General features: G+C 36.5%; 1 long non-coding RNA gene across 1 annotated transcript in view; it reads right to left on the bottom strand.

Annotated features, from left to right (window-relative positions):
- The window catches only part of LOC136402846 (uncharacterized), a 108300-nt gene extending 98823 nt beyond the window's left edge, over positions 1-9477 (bottom strand). Inside the window, exon 1 of the long non-coding RNA XR_010751045.1 lies at positions 8243-9477. This is a non-coding gene — a long non-coding RNA (uncharacterized lncRNA). The remainder of the gene's footprint in view (positions 1-8242) is intronic.
- Positions 9478-17819: the final 8342 nt, after the last annotated feature.

Below are 17819 nucleotides of genomic sequence, written 5' to 3'. Positions count from 1 at the left end.
TGATGGTGAGGCATAGAAATAGCTTTATGTATACAAATTAGAGGTTTTTATTGACACTAAAGTCAGAATAAACTGCTTATTTCTTTGCTCTTGAGCTTAGATCTGTGACTGGATAGAGCGATAGCATCCTAGTGGGGAGCTCGTCATTCGACAGTGAATGAGTGTTTCCTAAGACAGTGCAGTCCTGGGACACAGTAAAAAAACACACAGCTCTGCATCTTTGCTAGGTTCCCTCCCTGTCTAAACTCCCTTCTACTGCACATCCCTGGGGGGCAGGATTCTGGAAGGGGCCTGCAGCAGATGGGGCTATGAAACAAAAGGTATAACATATACCTTGAAAACAGACAATTGCTTTACTTAATTACTGCCTGGTGCCTCCCTGGGTTATGAGTATTAATGTTTCTAGAGTGGTGAGTAAGCAGAAATTTTTAATTAATTAAACAAAAAAACCTTTTGTGTACCTATTTTTGTCAATAAAGAGAAACTTAAGACCTTGTCTGGGTCGACCAGTGTCATTAAACAAAATGTAATGATTATTATTAAGTAGATGTATAGGCAGGATGACCATAACTTCATTAGTATGGGATGTTTCTGACATAAGCCTGTTCTCCTGGTTAAATTGTAATAGCACCTTCTTTCACTTTATAAAGTGTCCTAGTTTGGATGATAAATTATGTGGTCATCTAGTATATAAATACATCTCTAGAAGATTGAGCAGATTGAGCAGATTGTGATACATCAAGTTGTGTTTATATTTTTTTAAATATTGTATAAACTCCTTGTTTCACAAAAGCATAATTGTCAGAAAAATGCTTTCCAATTATCTGAGGTTTCCAGTAACTTGAATTCTGATTTCTTGAAATTTCCTTATGCTATTATATATAATGTCCCTTCTTTTTGAACATATTAAACATTCCAGTGACTATGACTCAGAACCAGCTTATAACTTGTTGGGCAAATAAATTTGTAAAATTTGTGTTATCTGGTTTTGCTCACTTTTATTTTCAAAAATGGTGCTGCCCACGTGAATGGCTATCACCCAGGTGATACAGCTAATTACGTTCATGCTTGAGAAGGGCCTTGGTTATGCTAACTGTGCTGGAGGAGGGGTTGTCCTACTGAAAAGTTTTAAAAGAGGAGCTAGGAGGCCATTTTGTCAGAAAGGCCACATGGAGATTGGAGAGAAAGCAGCAAGATGGAGGCATGCAGATGGGGAAAAAGAGGTGGCTAGGCTAAAGAAACCTTTGATTCTAGGAAAACTTGGGAAAGAGTCTCCTAGCTGTGGTACCGGAGAATGTGTGAATGGGTTTTGGTGCCGGTGTGTTTGTTTTTACTTGCTGAGTGTGAGGCTAGAAGTAAAGAAAATGGTCCACCACTTCTTGGCTCCATTGTTTCATTCCTGTTTGTCCAAATCAAATGCAAACCTGCCTGAGCCAGGTGGCTGTGATGGTGGCCACGACTACTGGCCTTACATGACTCCTGTCTGCCAGGCACTGAGCTAGAAAAGCAGGATGCCTGTTCCATAGTTGGGAACTAAGTAGTTTTGATTGTACTTGAAAACTAGATGAGGCTAAGCACTCCAAAAGTAGATGATAGAAAGCAGCCTGACAACAAAGGGCAGATGAAAAAGTAAGTAAAATGATGGTCAGAGAAGACAGTTAGCACTTTCTATTTCAAAGGCTCTTTTTACTATTAATTAGTTCATCTTAACAGCCTCCTGGTAGAATGCATCAGCATTATAATCCCTTGCTGCAGATGAGAAACTTAAAATACTTGAAGATTAAGGGGCTGTAGCAAGAATCGAAAAACTAATGAATGGTAGAGTAAGAATTAGAACGGAGTCTCTTTTGGGCAATTGCATTCGGAGTCCAACAGGCCAGAGTCTCTGTGGTGTAGCCAACACACCGCTCAATGATTACAGGAGAGCACCCCGAGGAGTGCCCAGCTCTGATAAGAAAAGATCAGCTGAAAGCTACTTTAAAAGCTAAGTGGACTATGTGAGTTCATGAGGCACTGAGATGCTATCTTTGCCTCAGACTTCCATGGAGAGAAAGACATGGTTCAATTTACTGTGAAAGGAGACATACACTAAGGAATATCAGCAGTTAGCTTTAGTAACAGATTTTACATTGTATCATAACAAAGAGGGGCGAAGTGAACCAAAACTTACTTCCCAAGAAGTGTTTTGAAACAAATCATTTATTGGGATCATTAATCAGAAAAAAAAGTCACTGCGATACTCTTAAACTCAGATCAAAAACTGAGAAGGAACTGGTTAATATGATAAAAGGTCAAAATTACTGAACCACCCTGGCTCTGCTACCTCACACTGAGCCATCAATGTTCAGTGAATTCACTGACAAAATACAATGATAAAATAACATGAAGTGGTTTAAGACTTTTTCCAAAATTTTCAGTCTTTAGTATTAAGACTTTCACCAACAATCAAAAAGTTTTTCTACTTTATGTTATCTTAGGAAATGGAGTACCTTAGGAAAAAAGAAAAAGACTCCTAATTTATACTTACATCAAAGCAAATACCAGATATATTACAAATTTAAATGAAAAAAGAAAAGTATGAAAAGAAAATACATATAACTGTAAATAATTTTGAATGGAAAATATTTGTTTAATATTGTCACACATGTAGAAACATATAGAAAAAAAGATACTTTCTATGTAAAACTAAAAAACACTGTAAAGTTAAGAGAAAGAGTAAGTTGGATATGTGATGGCTTGGAGGTTTCAGCTCATGCTGTGGTGGTAATGGGTTTTGTGGTATACTGTATAAATGTATCAGATCAATATGTTGTACCTTAGACTTACACAATAGTATATGTCAATTATATCTCAAACTGAGAAAATTAGTTGAAAAAGACAAAAAAGTAAATAATTTGGAGAAGTATTTGCAGTGTATCATTAATGAATTAACATAATTAATATACAAAATCTCTTAAAAATAGTAAGACAGATAAATATCTAATAAAAAGATTGGCAAATAAAATGAATCACAAAGGAAGAAATCCAATAGGCTAGTAATTTTTAAATGTGTAACCTCACTAGTAATGAAAGAAAATTTTATTAAAAATACATAATATGTGTATATAAGTTAATAATTAAATTTACAAAGAAGAAAAATAGTATTATTAACTAGTATTAGCAAGCACATAAAAGAGACACCTTAAAATTTGAATAATTTAATTAGTAACAGGTGTCTAGGGGACAATTTAACGATATATATCAAAACTTTAAGAAATATATATGCCTTTTGGCACAGAGATGCTATTTAAAGAAATATATCTTGAGGAAAATATTATCAAATATCTAAATATAAGAATGCTTGGATGGGATAAACCTGAAGGAAAGGGGGGAGGGTGCTGTAGAGAGGGGGGCAAGGGAAAAGTATGAAAAGAAAGTATTTTGAGGGGAATGGGGGGGAAGGGGGATGCATTCGGGGTGGCCCTAAAATTTATGTAAACACAATTAATTAAATAAATAAAATTTTAAATAAAAAAAAATGCTTAACCCCTGGCTGGGTACCTTAGTTGGTTAGAGTGTCATCTTGATATGCCAAGGTTGCGGGTTCAATCTTTGGTCAGAGCACATACAAGAATCAACCAATGAGTGAATAGTGAAATAACAGTTGATGTTTCTCTCTCTCTCCAAAATTAATTTAAAAAAATAAGAGTGGTCAACAAAGCAATGTTTATAATGTCCCAGATATGGGAACAATAGTGAACTGATTGACAAAATTATTATACATTGTGTAAGTACCATATAGCCTTTAAGATAAAAGAAGACAACTATTAGATTAGTTTTACAAAGGGTTCTGAGTCAATTCTCAGGAAGCTCTGTAAAATGGCAGAATCTCCATAGGCCTGACAACCTAGGTGTTTTGTTTGTCTGCTCCAGGAGCATGCTTTTGGAAGCAGACTTTGGACAGAGCTTTAAAAGCTGCTTTTTGGGGGTGACATCCTATTTTAGTTCCTTTGGCTGCCCTAAGGACCTAAAGCAAGCTAACCATGAAAAAAGTTATCTAAAAACAACTGGTGAGCTAATTTATCATTTGAATGGAAATAATTTTTATTGAATGAACAATATGTTAAAATCGTATTCAGTAGGTTCCAACAGATACAACCAGGCTTTTAGTCTTGCTTTAAGGTAGTAAATTATATGGGCATCCATTTATTTTGAATTATACAGGGTGGGACAAAAGTAGGTTTATAGTTGTTCATATAGAAAAATAAAACAAGAATGAATAAAATAACACAAGAATGAACTCTGTTTTGTATACTCACAACTATAAATCTGCTTTGGCCCCACCCTGTATATACATGTGAATTCTAAACCTACCTTCTCCAAATCAAGAGAAGGGCAAGATTCTCATAGAAACATTCATTAACCTACAAAAGACATTCAATATGACACCATATGGGATGCATTATCTGGCTTTTTGAAACTTAATTTCAGCTTCTCTTATCTAGGGAGAGAATTTTAGAATACATAGCATGGATTCAGATATACCTGTGGTTCTCACATTTGAGCTGGCATTGGAATCACTGAAGAAACTGTTATGACAGATTTCTGGGTCCCAACCCCCAGAGTAGAGTTCCTGACTTGGTAGGGGTGGGGTAGGGTTCTATTATGTACTTCCACGTTTTGGGGGGATGCTGATGCTGCTGGACTGGGCACTGCACTTTGAGAACTATTGGCTTCAAGAAATAAGCCTTGGCCCTGGCCGGTTGGCTCAATGGTAGAGCGTCGGCCTGGCTTGCGGAAGTCCCAGGTTCGATTCCTGGCCAGGGCACACAGGAGAAGCGCCCATCTGCTTCTCCACCCCTCCCCCTCTCCTTCCTCTCTGTCTCTCTCTTCCCCTCCCGCAGCCGAGGCTCCATTGGAGCAAAGATGGCCTGGGTGCTGGGGATGGCTCCTTGGCCTCTGGCCCAGACGCTAGACTGGCTCTGGTCGCGATAGAGTGACACCCCGGAGGGGCAGAGCGTCAACCCTGGTGGGCGTGCCGGGTGGATCCCGGTCCGGCACATGCGGGAGTCTGTCTGACTGTCTCTCCCGGTTTCCAGCTTCAGAAAAATACAAAAAAAAAAAAAGAAAAAAAAAAAAAAAAAAGAAAAAGAAGAAAGAAAGAAAGAAGCCTTAAATATGTAGTCTGCAAATGTTTCTAACAGCATGCAGGCATCTTTAAAACAGACATCCAGAAAGTGTGTTTTCCTTACAATTTACATGAGTACAAATCTATTGATTTATGATATGGTAATAGATGTTGCAACAAATGAACTTCCTTATAGCATTCTTGCAGATTTTATACTTTAAAATAATAAAGGCACGAATTGCAAAGTTTAGAATAGAATTAAGTCATTTATTTAATCTAAGATTATAATGAAGCCAACTCATCCTTCAGTTCAGCATCATTCAACCTTATTTTTAGAAAATAGCTGGCCGGTGGTACAAGTGAGAGTAATGAAATCAGATATTACTTGTTAATTCTTATGTCATTATTGGACAATTCTTAAGATTAAAAATACTTCTATTATTAAACTGTACATTGAATAGGAAGTTCTGATGAAGAGGAGGGCATAAGGGGGTTTAGCCAGCAACGGGCATGTATTTAATATATATATATATTTCTAAACTATAATGGATACTCAAGGGAGTCACAGACTTTACATAGGCAGCACAGCTTGAAAAACAGAAAATGGCACTCTGGGGACCACTGCACGCATTTCCAGTTCCAGAGTACTGTAGCTAAGTGGTTGCCATTGAGTTCTTTTCATTTAACTTCTAGAATCAACCATTCAAACACTACTGCAGGCAATTAGTTATATAGTTGAAGCATAGTGAGCTTGCAGAATTTACAGAATTTTGTTAGTATTAAGAATAATAATGATTACGTTGTATAGTTCAGAGTTAGGCGGGTAAAATCAGTATATATAAATGTGTATACGAGATATAGAGAGAGAGAGGGAGAGAAAGAAAGAAAAAGAAAACAGTCCATAATCAGGACACAATTTTAATCTCTAGAACTGTATTATTAACATACTCATTAACGGTTTCTTTAAGGATACAACTATATAACAAAAGTGTTTACCATGATTTTCTTTTTTGTGATAATTGACATTAAACTTTGTGTTTTTGCCCATATATTCCTAAGAATTCTTTGTAAATGCTTTTTATTTCCATATCACCAAAACCTTAGCTCATTATACAGTTCCTAGCAACACCCACCTAATCCTCCCTCATTCCTTTACCCAGGCAATTAGACATTAAATTTCTTAGCATGCTGTAACCGATGCCTTCTTGTTCTATTTCAGAGATCATTTCTTTCATCATTCACTAGCCTAAAAGTCTTCTATTAGAGCAACCATTTTTTTTCCTCCTGCTGGTTTCCTAGAGAAGGAATTTTGATACCCTTTTGGCTTTTCTCTGCCCCTTTACTCAACCTGCTTCTGCTTGAATTAACTGGAGCAATGTTTCTGTTTGGAAACATCTGGACAAAGTATCTGTTCTATCTATATTTCTCTAGGGAGCAAGACGCCTGCAGTGAGTGTTAGTTTTGCTGCTACTCCCGGAGGAAAAGAGAATATTCCCCGGGGAATATTCTGCAGCCCATGCTCCCTTGATTGAGTGGTTAAATCTAGAGAATTTTGGAGCTCAGGTTTAGCAAATCCTCTTTCTTAACAGCCTAAAAGCCATGTCTTCTAATTTAACCTCTACTAGTGATACAAAAAGCAATTTTGCCTCATTATAGAGATGCTATTGATTTTGCTCACCACAGACTCTAATACCAAGTGCAAATTTTATCCTAATTTGTATGCCTATGGGCATTTATGAATTTTATATTATTTATAATACACTTCCCATAAGGGTCATTATTTTTCTTGTTTCTCTTGCATTATATATATATATATATATATATATGCATGTTATCTATATGATATCATGTAGACATATACATATAACCTTTTTTGTCCAGCTCCCTTTGGATACTGCTTTCTTTATCAAATCTTTGTGGTTCATAGCTTTTATTTCTTCTACCTTCAATGGCAACTTCATACTTAAGACCATTCCTTATTGACCTTGCCAGTGAGGATACCTGCTTCCTCTACTTAGCTATGGACTCCTGTGCAAAATCAGTGCTTGGTGTTAATACAAACAGAAGAGGCATTAATAAATAAGAGACAAAAAAGCATCAAAAATTAATAAAGACATGATTTTAATACACTAATAAATATATTACTCAATAAGTAGATTGAATCACCTGAGTAGACATCTGAATAAGAAAATAAGTTGGATTTCAGCTCTGAATGACTAACTCAGTCAATTAGAGCATTGCCCTAACACAGCAAGATTGCAGGTTTGATCACTGGTCAAGATATTCTGGAAGCAACAAATGAGTGCACAACTGAGTGGAACAACAAATAAATGCTTCTCTCTCTCTCTCTCTCAAATCAAATAATAAAACAAAAGTAATTTGGATTCCTACATTACACTTTACAAAAAATAAATACCAGGTAGACTGAACAGTTAAAATAATAACTATAATAAAAAAAATAAAGCATCAAAATTCTAGAAAGAAATGAGAGGCTTACAATCTTGAACTGGAGAAACAAATCCTACATATAACACAAAGCTCAGAAGCCATAAAGCAAAAGATAGTGTAAATTTAATTATTACAAAATAATTTTTAAATTTTACACATCAAGAGGTCTTAATTGATAGCAATTTCTTAGAATGACAAATGCATACACCAGCTATTCTAGTCCCAGGATTCTTTCCACAGATATACTGGCCTGTGTAAGAAATAATACATTTTTTTAATGTCATTCATTTAAATATGCCATTAAATGTAAATATTCACTTTAATATGATTTATAAATACAAAATACTGGAAAGTATAACTGTCCTTCAATAAAGAACCAAGTCAATTTTGGTATGTAAATTGAGATAAAGATAGCACTTGAAAAAATGAGGCCACAAGTTGTTTACTAACAGACTGATTCATATCAAATGATTTATATGATAACCTGTGAATAACTTTTTAAGTGAGAAAAGTAGGGTGCAGAACAGGAGAGGTAGTAGGTTACCTCTTAAATATAAAAGAAAAATGAAGATGGAAACAAAGAAAAACCTATCTATAATTCCATAAAAATAAGAAGTCAGTAACTGTGGTTCACCCAGTGAGAGAAATTAGTGAAACGGAACTGATGGAAGCCATACTTTTCATTACATACTGTAATTTTTGGAACTATTAATTTTATATGTTATACATATATTACCTGTCAAAAGAAATATTTAAAAGGACATTTAAAAATTTATATCTATAAATTTCCTCTGAAAATTATATAAAATTTTAAGCTTACTTCTACTTATCATAATTATGTTCTTCCACTTCCCAGGATTTGTTGACAGTGTCAAAATTTTAAGTCTAGAATATTATTAACTTTAAATTCAAACCCTGAGTTTAAGATTAGTAAGAGCTATATAATAAAATTTGTAAAATGTTAGGTCTATAACTAAAGTATGTGTCTATGAAACATACTAATGCAGGCTTCACCCTGACTGCATTGCCACTACAAGTACAAGAGCAGCCCTGTCTGGACATAAGGACATTGGTAGCATGTGATCTATAATTATCCTAGAGATGGGTTGAGGGAGATAAAATTTAAGGAGATGAGGCTTAAAGATCACCTTGGTAAACGTGCCAGAGTATTAATCATTACTTCCCATTCTACAAAGTCTGGATTGGAGAGAAAGCTCCGGGATAACCATACAGTCTGTTGTGAACTACTCTGAACTCATATACTTTATGTCCCTTTCTTTCTGTGCCACTTCCAGAAGCATCTTGGCTTCCTTTTTTTTCTCCCCTTTTACAAGGTATCTCCACAATGCAGTCTGTATCACCTGCCATGCTAGATTGCAACGACAACAAACACAATAATTTCAGCCTTCCCCCATCAAAAGTTGGAGTCTACTTCCTCGTCTGTTATATCCAGAGACACTTTGTGATTTCTTTGACTGATAGCATTGGGGGCAGTGGTGTTATGCAAGTTCGCAGCCTATACCTCAAGAGACCTTTCTCTCCTGCTGCTAATGAAACCCTACATGACCAAACTCAGACTAGCCGCCTGGATGATGAGGCTGATGAGCCTTTGCCAGCCCAGCAACAGTTGTTAAAAACTGAGGAAGAGAGCCATCTAATTGACCGGCAGCTGAATGCAGACACAAGCAGAGTCTAGCCAACTGTAGAATCATTCACTCAGCTGCACCTCGCACAAATTTTTAAACTACAGAGTCATGATCTAATTAAGTAAATATTCTTCTAAACCACTGAGTTTATGGGTGGCTGTTATGCAGCAATAGATACATTTACTGGAATAATGCCCTCACTTGTTCTCACCTCCAATGTCAGTAACTAATATCATCCTGATGAAAAATAACCTTTTCCAATACTTTTCAGAGATACATATATCATAGTTTCTAAACTTGAGTTTTTACATCATGAATAATTACTTTTTAAAAAATATTATTCCTTTCACTGAAATTCCCAGCCTCTAGACACAAGTTTGTCTCACCTAATTCTCTGCTCCCTTCTGCACTATTTCCTTTCTACCCACGCCTCTCCCTGCCAAGATTACCTCCTCCAGTCTCTTCTGACAAATCTCCTCTCTCAGCATCACTTCTCCCCAGTTACTCACCCACTGTGCAGATTACTAAGCTGTCTTGGTGCTGCTGACATGTCGTGTGTAACAGTTTTCTAGGCCAGGTTTAATGTAAGACTGGGGTCTGAGGAGCAGTAACTGACCCTTGAGACACTAGTTATTCTTCAGAAAAAAAAAGGAGTAGTTTTGATCCAATATATCTGGGATATACTGGGGTAAGCAATAACAAATTCTTTTGGTTTCTACTTATTTTTAACAGCTTAAATTCTTTTCTTCAGAACATTATATAAATTGTTAACAACTGGTTCCAAATTAACTTAGGACCATTAACTTTTTACTGAACATATATTAGAAACTGTTATCTTACTAATACCTTAAACTTAAACACATGAAACAAATCAAAACAGCTGTTAAACAAAACCTTCAGTCCTTAAATGCCTATATGAGAAAAAAAAAACTCATTGGTGATATGAAATCAAAGAAGCTTTTGTACTTTCCTTAAAATTCAGTACCACTAATTTCTAGACTTATAAGAGCACCTTTAGCTATTAGATCATCCATATTTTATACTTATGCATGTTTTTGTAATATTTCCCTTTGTGGCTGAAATATATATCTTAATAAGATATTGGTTTATCTCTAGATCATCTCAATAACTTCCATATTTACTAGAATATATGTATAAACATAACCATAGTTTTGTAAAAAAGTGAATATTATGTGTGACAGACTGAAGTAGAGCTGCCTGGTTGGGTGCTTGACACAGTACTCTCATTTAACCTGAATTGATTATAGGTCAACCAATTTATTAATCCCTGAGGCTTCACAGAGGGCTGAGCTGCCTGGGTTCCAGGGTAATGCCTTCTATTCATGTCAGCACTTTATCTATTTACTTAATATATTGTACAAAGAAAATCATGTTCTATATGTGCTATGAGAAAAAAACCTATTGGAAGCAATAATGGTCAAATTTTAGTGTGCATAAGACTCACCTGGAAAACTTGCTGAAACAGAGACTCTGAGGCCCCATTCCCAGAGTTTCTTATTCAAGTAGTGGGATCAGAAATCTGTATTACTAATCATCCCTCATATTTCAGAAGTAGATGGTGCGAGGAATTCCTTTTGAAGAAAACATTGGTTGACCAGTAGTCAGTATGTGCTAACAGGAGAAAGGAAAACATACATTTGGCATAACTGTGGGAGTGTCCCAGGGGTTCCCTCTTGGACTTCTGTCTTACTCCCCAGGTGATCTACTCTAGTTTTATTATTTAAACTCTACCTCTATGCTGATAACCTCAAAGTTTATAACTTCTGTCAAGTCCTCTCCAGAGAACCTTGAAGTTTTTTCATTTTTCTACTTGTCATCTCCATATGAATTTATTACAAGTAGCTGAAATTTGACATATCCAAAGCTGAATTCTAACATTTATTCCCAAATCTTCTCTTCCGCACTTTAATTAATGGCATCACTAATCTACATTCTCAGTTGCTCCAGCCAACAAACAGTCTTGGTATCATTTTTGACATCATTCTTCATTCTTCTCACTCACCTTCCAACTGTCAGTATAACTCTCTTAGCTTTACCTTCTGAATATTTCCAGAATTGTGAATGTCTCATCATTACCATTGCTACCCTCTCTAAGTGACCCTGCTTTCTCACCTACACTACTGCAGTTTCTTCCTCCTTCAATTATGGCTCTACTTGCAATTTATTCTTTACATAGCATCCATAGTGAGTTCTATAGACTGAATGTTTGTGTCTAGTCAAAATTATTATATTGAAATCTTAACACCTAATGTAATAGTATTAGGATGTGGAGCCTTTGGGAGATGATTAGGACATGAGAGCATGCCCTCATAAATAGGATTAATGTCCTTTTAAAAAGAGACCCCAGAGATCTCCTTTCCCCCTTCCATCATGTGAATTCAAAGCAAAAGGATAGCTGTTTATGAACCAGGAAACAAGTCCCACCACTAGACACTTAATCTGCTTGCACCTTGATCTTTTTAGTTTCTATCAATTCTGTTTGTAACTTACTCGGTCAATAGTATTTTCGTTATAGCAGGCAGAACAGCATAAGACAATGAATCTTTTATTTTATGCATTTAATTTCTATTGATTTGAGAAAGAGAAAGAGAGAGAGAGACAGGGAGAGTGAGAGGTAGAGACAGGGAAAAAATATCATTTTGTTGTTTCATTTAGTTGTGCATTCATCAGTTACTCTTTGTATGTGATGAACCCATGACCTTGGCATATTGGTGTGATGCTCTGACAACCTGAATTACCTGGCAGGGGTGACAGGGAGTCTTTTAAAATATAAGATCACATTAGTTCTCCTCTCAAATCTCCTAAGAGCTGCCATCTCACTCAGAATGTGACCCAAAAACTTCATCATGCCCTTTGAAGCCTTCTAATTTTTTTCTTTTTCATCATCTCCACCATTCTCCCTCTTGCTCACACCTCTCCAGCCACATTGTTTTCTTTATTGTTTATTGAACAAACCAAGCAGGCACCCATCTGAGGAGCCTGGAACTTGATATTTCCTCTTCATGGCTTATTCATCATTTCTTTCATATCTCTAGACAAATGTCATCTTACTAGAAGCCTCTTTTTCTGGCCAAACCACTCTCTGGTCTCATAATTTTTTTCCTTATTGAATTTATTGGGGTGACTCTGGTTAATAAAATTATATTGGTTCAGTTGTACAATTATACAAACATATTCAGTACACTATATTGTGGGTTCACCATCTCAAGTCGAGTTTCCATCTAACAACTTTTTAGTAGTAGTAGTAGTAGTTAGAGGTGGGGAGGCAGAGAGACAGACTCCCACATGCACCCTGACTAATATCTACCCCGCAATCCCCCTACAAGACAATGCTCTGCCCATCTGGGGCCATAATTTTGTTGCTCAGAAACTGAGCTATTTTAGTGCCTGAAACACAGCCATGGAGTCACCCTTAGTGCCCGAGGCAAACTTGCTCAAATAGTTTAAGCCATGGTTCTGGGAGGAGAAGAGAGAGAGAAAGAGAGTAAGAGAGAGAGAAGGGGAAGGGGAAGAGTGGAGGAGTAGATGATCTCCTCTCCTGTGTGCCATGACCAGAAATCAAACCCAGGACTTCCACATGTCAGGCGATGCTCTACCACTGAACCAACCAGCCAGTGCCTCCATCTATCAACTTTTAGCCTTCCATACCCTCTTTCATCTCCCACACCTTTACCCCCTGGAAATCACCACACTGTTTGTTGCTCATGTCCATGAGTATTTTCTCTTTTGTTTGTCTTTTTTTATTCAATCTCTCCACCCCCAACCCAGTCCCTAACCTACCCCTCATGACAGCTGTCAGCTAGCTCTCTATCTAGCAGTCTGTCTCTATTTTGCTTGTTAGTTCATTATGTTCATTACAATTCACATATGAGTGAAATCATGTGGTAACTGTCTTTCTCTGACTGGCTTATTTCACTTAGCATAATGCTCTCCAAGTCCATCCATGATGTCACAAAGGGTAAGATTTCCTTCTTTTTTACAGTCAAAGTAGTCCATTGTGTAATTGTACCACATCTTTTTTACCCACTCATCCACTGATAGGTCACCGAGGTGCTTGCAAATCTTGATTACTGCCAATAATGCAGCAATGAACATAGTGGGGGACATATATTCTTTCAAGTGTTTTGAGATTTTTTGGATAAATTTTCAGAAGTGGAATCCCTGGGTTAAAAGGCAGGTCCATTTCTAATTTTTAAACACAATTCCATACTACTTTAATTTGCATTTCTCTGATGATTAGTAACATTGAGCCTCTTTTTATATGTCTATCGCCATCTGTATGTACCCTTTGGAGTAGTGTCTACTCAAGCTCTTGTCCATTTTTAAATTGGATTGTTTATTTTTTTTGTATTGAGTTCTTTATGAATTTTCCATAGTAATCCCTTATCAGATGTATTTTTGTTTACAGCTATTCCTCACTTGACATATTATTCTTTTGTTGCCTGTCTTTCTTTAAAGTCATTTTTATGAGAATTGAAAATCCATCAGTATTATTCATTGTCATATCTCACCATTGAAACTGCATTTGAATCAAAATAGAAACCCAGTGTTTCAATTAAATAAGTGTATATATGATAATATAATATAAGCTATATGTTCAGTGACTATTATAGCAGCACTAATTAATTTATTTAAATTTAATCCCCCACACACACCAAGAATGATATACATGGATTGAACAAATATTAAAGTAAATGAATAACTGTTAATACTTTATTTCTGTGCATTCTAGTAATAATAAGAGTAACTACTGAATATTATTATCCAGGGTTTACACAGAGCTCTTCCGTGTACCAGCCGGTCCTCACTACTACACAGACAGGTATGATTAATATCCCTTTTTATAGATGAGGAAATATTGCCAGAGAGTTAATGTTTCTCACCCTTGCTCAAACAGAAATTATGGGACAAGATAAGAGAAGGTGAGATTTATTGTGCTTTCAAGATGTGCCTGGCTCTGCATAAGTGCTTTTCAGGCATCAGGTCAATGAATCCCACAAGAACACTCTGGGGAAACTGCTTATCTGGTCTGTGAATGGAAACAAAAACTTAGATGAAGTTTACAGAGTTAGCTAACTTGGGACTCAAAAGTGGAACATCTGACCCTTGAGCATGTACTTGTCACCTGTCATTCCACTGCTTTCCACAGGCCCCAGGCATCTCTGCCCTGCTCTCTGGCACTTTCGCTAGCTCACCACAGAGGGTGTGGGTAGGCTAACCTGCATCTGTCACATACATTCAGAATGCACTCTTGAGTAGAAGGTAGATATTGCATTCCACGTGATAGACAAAAACTGACTGTCAGATGTTAGGTTAAATATTAAAAGCATTAAGTCATTCAACATTTAAAGTTATTGCCCACAAACCAATTTTTCAAATACGTAAAAGAACAAGGCTCCATAAAACAGTTTAATATTCAAACATTTGACATGACAGAAGTATTGTTGCTGTGAATAGTTATTTTCTTAGTCTTACCTTTGACACAATTTCTTTATTTTATTTACTTAATTATTTTTATATTTGGAAACTCAGCACTGAGCAGTCTTATTCTGAATGATTCCATCATCTATTGTACAAAACTTGTATGGCTCTGTAAATTAAACTATTCCAAAGTCATTCTGCAATAAAAAATACATCATTACAGTTAGATCATCTAAATCAGGGGTCTCAACTCAACTCAGCATGTGGGACGCAGAGCAAGATCACAGCTGTTCGGCGGGCCGCACTAGGTCTACAAAAAGCAACTGTTACGCAACACTTTTCTCACTGCAGTTGAAAACAAAAAAAAATCAGTACAACAAGCACAATCATACATGCAGTTTACTCAGTGTCACAAAACGACCAGAAACTGTAGTTCGCATCACAACTGCTGTTAACTAAGCTAATATCTAGCTAAGATGCTAGAGAAATGAAAAATAAAAGTAGGCCCCTAGGCTTACTTAATTTTATAAAAAATATTTTGAACTTCATGGATTAGTCTGCGGGCCACACAAAATTGTTCGGCGGGCCTCATGCGGCCCGCGGGCCGCGAGTTTGAGACCCTTGATCTAAATACTATCACTTCTTGAATTGGGCACATGCTTGTTCTTTTGCAGCATTAAAAATTTAGGTGGGAGGATTGGACTTGCTGTACTATACTAATGAGAATTTCTGCATTGCAATTGCTCCCCAGCAGTGGTTTGTGTTTTGTTTTTAAGGTGATAAATTACTACACATATGCTGTGTGACTTGAGTTGTTTGGTGAAGATGGTTAGATTGATGAGCCCAGATGGGTCTTTGCAATGAAGACAGAAGCCCAAGATGGTACAAGTTTTAACTCGGTCTGCTAATAAAATGTGTGTAGGAAAGGTTGATATAGGAAGTACATAAATTTCTGATAGATCACTCATTCATTTACCAGTGTCGTGTGTCTATGTGTGCTAGGCCACATATTGAAACATTAGAGACCCAGTGATGATTATATAGCCTGGCCCTCAAGGAACTTACATTCTAATTGTACGCAGGGCTTTGTAAACATTGATGCTTACTTCAATGAAGTTTCAGTACCTCCTATAGTACAGGGCAGAGCACATGGTGATGGCATACGCAATGTTGTTCCTGGCCTGTTATGTCTTAGACTAAACATCTATAATTGCATGGGTGACAAGTGAGCAGCAATCAATACAGTCTTATGCTGGATTTTCTTTCAACCCTCAAATATGTTTATTCTATGATATAGTTAACATAGTTAAATATTCAGCTAAATTGTGGGTTAGAGTGGCTATTACAATTTTTTACAGATTATTTTTAAACTATAAACAATTACTAAAACCATTGACAAAAATCAGAGTTAATTAAATATAGAGATACTAAACCCTTAAAGAAACACTATTGTTGAAGCACAGAAACTATTGTTGAAGACAGACTATATATATATATAATTAAACTGTAAAAATGTTAAACTTTTATTAAATAAAAGAATTTGTGTGAGTCTGATTCTTAAAACTTATCTTTCTGAAAATATAGCATAGTGTTAATTCTGAAGTTCTACTTGGAAGTCTTATAAAACTAAATGCTCTTTAAGAAAATAAATTAATGGGCCCTGGCTGGTTAGCTCAGTGATAGAGCATCGGCCTGGTGTGCAGAATTCCCGGGTTCGATTCCCAGCCAGGGCACACAGTAGAAGCGCCCATCTGCTTCTCCACCCCTCCCCCTCTCCTTCCTCTCTGTCTCTCTCTTCCCCTACCACAGCCAGGGCTCCACTGGAGCAGAGATCGCCCGAGCACTGGGGATGGCTCCATGGCCTCTGCCTCAGGCGCTAGACTAGCTCTGGTTGCAACAGAGTGACGCCCCAGATGGGCAGAGCATCACCCCCATGTGGGCGTGCCGGGTGGATCCGGGTTGGGTGCATACGGGAATCTGTCTGACTGCCTCCCCATAAAACGTTTCCCAGACAAAAAAAAAAACTCAAGGAATTCATTACAACCAAACCAATGCTGTAGGAAATGTTAAGGGGCATGGTGTAAACAGATTAAAGTGGGAAAAAATATAGCAAAAGAGGAATACAGCTTTAAAGAATAAAATGGCAATAAACAATTACTTGTCAATAATAACCCTAAATGTCAATGGATTAAATGATCCGATCAAAAGACATAGGGTAGCTGCATGGATAAGAAAACAGGACCCGTACATATGCTGTCTACAAGAGACACACCTTAAAACAAAAGATGCACATAGGTTGAAGGTAAAAGGATGGAAAAAAACACTTCATGCAAATGGATAATGAAAAAAAAGCTGGGGTAGCAATACTTATATAAGACAAAATGGACTTTAAAACAAAGAATATAGTAAGAGATAAAGAAGGTCACTATATAATGAAAAAGGGAGCAATCCAACAGGAAGATATAACTATTATAAATATCTATGCACCTAATATAGGAGCACCCAAATATATAAAACAGACTTTGATGGATATAAAGAGTGAAATCAACAGCAACGCTATAATAGTAGGGGATTTAATACCCCACTAACATCAGTAGATAGATCCTCAAGAAAGAAAATTAACAAAGAAACAGCAGACTTAAAGGACACACTAGATCAACTCAATTTAATAGATATCTACAGAACATTTCACCCTAAAGCAGCAGAATATACATTCTTTTTAAGTGCTCATGGTTCATTCTCTAGGATAGACCACATGTTAGGGCACAAAAGTAGTCTCAACAAATTTAAGAAGATTGAAATCATATCAAACACTTTCTCTGATCACAATGGCATGAAACTAGTAATCAACCACAATAGAAAAGCTCAAAAATTCTCAAAAACATGGAAACTAAATAGCAGGTTGTAAAATAATGAATGGATTAACAATGAGATCAAAGAAGAAATAAAAAAATTCCTAGAAATGAATGATAACGAGCATACAACAACTCAAAATTTATGGGACACAGCAAAAGCAGTATTGACAGGGAAGTTCATAGCACTACAGGCACACGTTCAGAAGCTAGAAAAAGCTCAAATAAACAACTTAACCCTGCATCTAAAAGAACTACATAAAGAACAGCAAGTAAAGCCTAAATGTAGTAGAAGGAAGGAAATAATAAAAATCAGAGCAGAAA

The sequence above is a fragment of the Saccopteryx leptura genome, chromosome 4, assembly GCF_036850995.1.
Source record: "Saccopteryx leptura isolate mSacLep1 chromosome 4, mSacLep1_pri_phased_curated, whole genome shotgun sequence".
Taxonomy (NCBI): domain Eukaryota; kingdom Metazoa; phylum Chordata; class Mammalia; order Chiroptera; family Emballonuridae; genus Saccopteryx; species Saccopteryx leptura.
The sequence above is the reverse complement of the archived record's forward strand: the minus strand, read 5'-3'. Positions and strand labels throughout refer to the sequence as shown.